Source organism: Saccopteryx leptura, chromosome 6 (assembly GCF_036850995.1).
Source record: "Saccopteryx leptura isolate mSacLep1 chromosome 6, mSacLep1_pri_phased_curated, whole genome shotgun sequence".
Taxonomy (NCBI): domain Eukaryota; kingdom Metazoa; phylum Chordata; class Mammalia; order Chiroptera; family Emballonuridae; genus Saccopteryx; species Saccopteryx leptura.
In genome coordinates this window covers 182,410,670-182,414,280 of record NC_089508.1, presented here as the reverse complement: position 1 = coordinate 182,414,280, position 3,611 = coordinate 182,410,670, and the positions used below count along the sequence as shown (strand labels likewise).

At 37.9% G+C, this 3,611-nt stretch overlaps 1 non-coding gene across 1 annotated transcript; it reads right to left on the bottom strand.

The window, feature by feature from the left end:
• Positions 1 to 1,473: 1,473 nt before the first annotated feature.
• Positions 1,474 to 1,580, bottom strand: LOC136377788 (U6 spliceosomal RNA). The gene has a single exon (XR_010746418.1). It is a non-coding gene; the product is annotated as a U6 spliceosomal RNA (small nuclear RNA).
• Positions 1,581 to 3,611: the final 2,031 nt, after the last annotated feature.

The window sequence follows — 3,611 nt, the reverse complement described above, 5'->3', positions numbered from 1 at the left end:
GAAATTATGTTTAATACTAACTAAACGAGTGGAATAAAATAATTCTGTTGAGTAGTACGTCTTTTCCCATCTCAGTAAATTCTCTGTTTGTGTCACTGATGAACCGATACTTTATGTTTCTACAGAATAACCTTTATGCACATTATTTGGCTAATCATCTTTTTTTTTTTTTTTGTGGCAGATAATTTTAAGTAGAACCGTTACTGTAAATGAACTTGCTTAAATGTATGGCTCCAAATTAGTGAACGTAAATTACAGCTCCACGATTTATCATCATTTCGGTTGCTACCAGAATTGCATTTAAATATCCTATCATTGAGAAATGATTTGAATACTGCACGTTCAGCCACTCCGATCGTTGTCATCTCTACCGCTATATTTAGCTTCTTTCTGGGACTGTAGCTTTTGGCAATTCAGAGACTGACTGCACGCTTCCAACTTCCAGATAGCTCATTGTCAGTTAGAAAAGGCACAGCATAAATAGCACCTTCGTTTATGAAAACAGACACCTTACCTCCCAGAACTCCCTGGTCAGAGTGGTGTATTTACAGAAAATAGGCAAAGGAAACCGGCCATGACTAGGTGCAAATGTTCCAGACTTGGAGTCTGACATCTGATAAAAATTTACCATTGAGTTTAACATAGTTCTACTTTTTTGGCTAATCAGAGAATTGTTTCTCATTCAAAACAAAAAACAAAAAAACAAAACAAAAAAACCCCCACCATTTTTCTTGTGAAATTGGCACTCTCCTAAAGGGAGAGGTCTGAGCCCATGCAATTAGTACATCCTACTGTGCAGGAAAGCACAGGAATGAGAACCGGCTGCCTTTTATGTCGGCTCGATCGAGAACAGGGACTTTGGAATGATATATGCAAGTAGGAGTTCCATGCCAGGGAGAAAAGATGAGAAGATTTTATTGATCTCTGTGAAAGGAAAACATTGTTTTGCAGACACGTTATCTGACTAGGTTCTGCCTAAAATAAACATAAAAGACTGCAGGATTTTTGAAATAAGAATTTGGACTCAGTATGATCAGACAAATGTGGGAGAGAAGAAAATGTGTATAAATTTCACTTTAAAATTACAGGAATAGTGTAATCTATACCTATTTCATCTTCACTTGTCCTTCAGACATCAGAATCAAAATATTTGTTTCATTCAAAAATGAGCTTTTTAATCAATTTGTTAAGCATCTCTAATGTGCCAAAGTCATGTGTGCGTGTGTGTGTGTGTGTGTGTGTGTGTGTATATAAATATATATATATATACATACACACATATATACATATACATATCTTAGTTTCTGCTTTTGTTTCATTTTTAGCATCAGAATATTTATTTTCTTACCAGGTCTGTACATATGATCGCTACAAATTATCCAACACCATTATAAGTTAGTTGGGATATCAAAGTCCCCATTCTACCAGAAATGAAATTCATAGCATACTGCTTACAAACATTAGGGGATAGTTTATAGCTTCATATCCATTTTGAATTTGCGTGTCATCCTTGCGCAGGGGCCATGCTAATCTTCTCTATATCGTTCCAATTTTAGCATAGGTGCTGCCGAAGCGAGCATGCTTCATATTCATTTTGAAATATTCCCTAATTTTTGTGAGCAGTATATTTCACTTCAAACAATATATACCTATTATCTTTAAGAAAAATAAAATTGGTCAAAAGTAAAAATAATTTGCATGATGTAATTTTCTTAGTAGAAATTTCAGGTGTTAACTTTGAAAGTCAGTGTTTACATAAAAAATTCAGACAAAGCAAAATCCTTGCCTACCAGGATTCCCTAGGTCAGGCAAAAGTGATACAGTAGCAAGACAGGGGGGTTCCTCAGTGTGCTACTTGGGGTCATTTAAAAGTTATGCCTAATAATTTTTTTTTTAATTAGAAAAAATTTTCCAAATATCTTATTTCCCTTTCTCAGTTTACCAGATTGTGTCCCTACACCGGTTCTATAGAGGTAAGAGATAATCAATACACAGATTTAAAATGTCATTTACTCATCCCTGGTAAAAATGTAGTTTGTAGATAAGTGCGTATCTAAATCTATTTACTCATGATTGGGTAGACATGGAAGGAGGCCATGGGTAGCAGGCTGTTCCGAATAGCCTTAAAGAAAATAATCAACGGAGAGACAGGAACCCCTAGGAAGAAGTGTTCAGCAAATATATATATATTTCCTTAGGTCTATAAATACATAATGTCATGAAAGAATAATTCCTGAGAAGTTGTTGCCCCCGTGAGAGTACTGGAGTTTTATTATCTACAATTTAAAAAATAATTTGTATGACTAGATGACAAATAATCACATTGAGGGGAAAAGGTATGAGACAGAGTAAAGGGGTAACAGCAAATACAGTGTGTCCGTAAAGTCATGGTGCACGTTTGACCGGTCACAGGAAAGCAACAAAAGACGATAGAAATGTGAAATCTGCACCAAATAAAAGGAAAACCCTTCCAGTTTCTGTAGGATGATGTGGCAGCATGTGCGCATGCGCAGATGATGCTGTAACACTATGTATACAGCGGAGCAGCCCGCGGCCATGCCAGTTGAGATGTGGACGGTACAGAGGAAAGTTCAGTGTGTTCTGTGGCTTGCTAAATTCGAATCCATGACCAAAATGCAACGTGAATATCGGCACTTTTATAATGAAGCACTACCACATAGGAATAATATTACTCAGTGGGATAAGCAGTTGAAGGAAACCAGCAGTTTGGTGGAGAAACCCCGTTCTGGTAGGCCACCAGTCAGTGATGAGTCTGTAGAGGCTATACGGGATAGCTACCCTTAAAAAATCTGTGCGTGAGCCCACATCGAACTGCACTGAATAGGTATGAAACTGGGAGAGTTTTCCTTTTATTTGGTGCAGATTTCACATTTCTATCGTCTTTTGTTGCTTTCCTGTGACGGGTCAGAAGTGCACCATGACTTTACAGACACACTGTAGATATGTTTAATAGTTAAAAATAAAAAGAAAGAATAAAAGAATGGGAGGAAGGAAGAGAAAAAAAAAGAATAAAAGAAGAAAATGTTAAAAGAAACAACAGAGTCCAAATGGAGTTACTTGTGCTAAGCCCCATTTCAACTACTCAAGACTAATTTCAGTTTCAACCTTTCCCAGGAATGTGATCTTTTCACCACTCAATCTGGAATTCTCTGGCAATGCTAGTGAGCTAATCTGCCTGATAGACCCCTACCCTTCTCCCAAAGGAAGGTGACCTTACCTGACAAAATCTACTCTTTGCTAAAAACTTTTTTCCTGTCTCCCCCCTAAAAACTTTTTATACTGTACAGCTCCTTGGAGCTATTTGTTAATTGGGATACTGTCTGATTCATGAATCAATAAGGTCTTTAAATTTTACTAGTTGAATTGTGTTTTTTAATAGAAAAGAGGAAGGAAGGAAGGAAGGAAAGAAGGAAGAAAGGAGGGAAGGAAGGAAGGAAGGAAGGAAGGAAGGAAGGAAGGAAGGAAGGAAGGAAGGAAGGGAGGGAGGGAGGGAGGGAGGGAGGGAGGGAGGGAGGGAGGGAGGAAGGAAGGAAGGAAGGAAGGAAGGAAGGAAGGAAGGAAGGAAGGTGGGAGGGAGGGTGGTGGGAGGG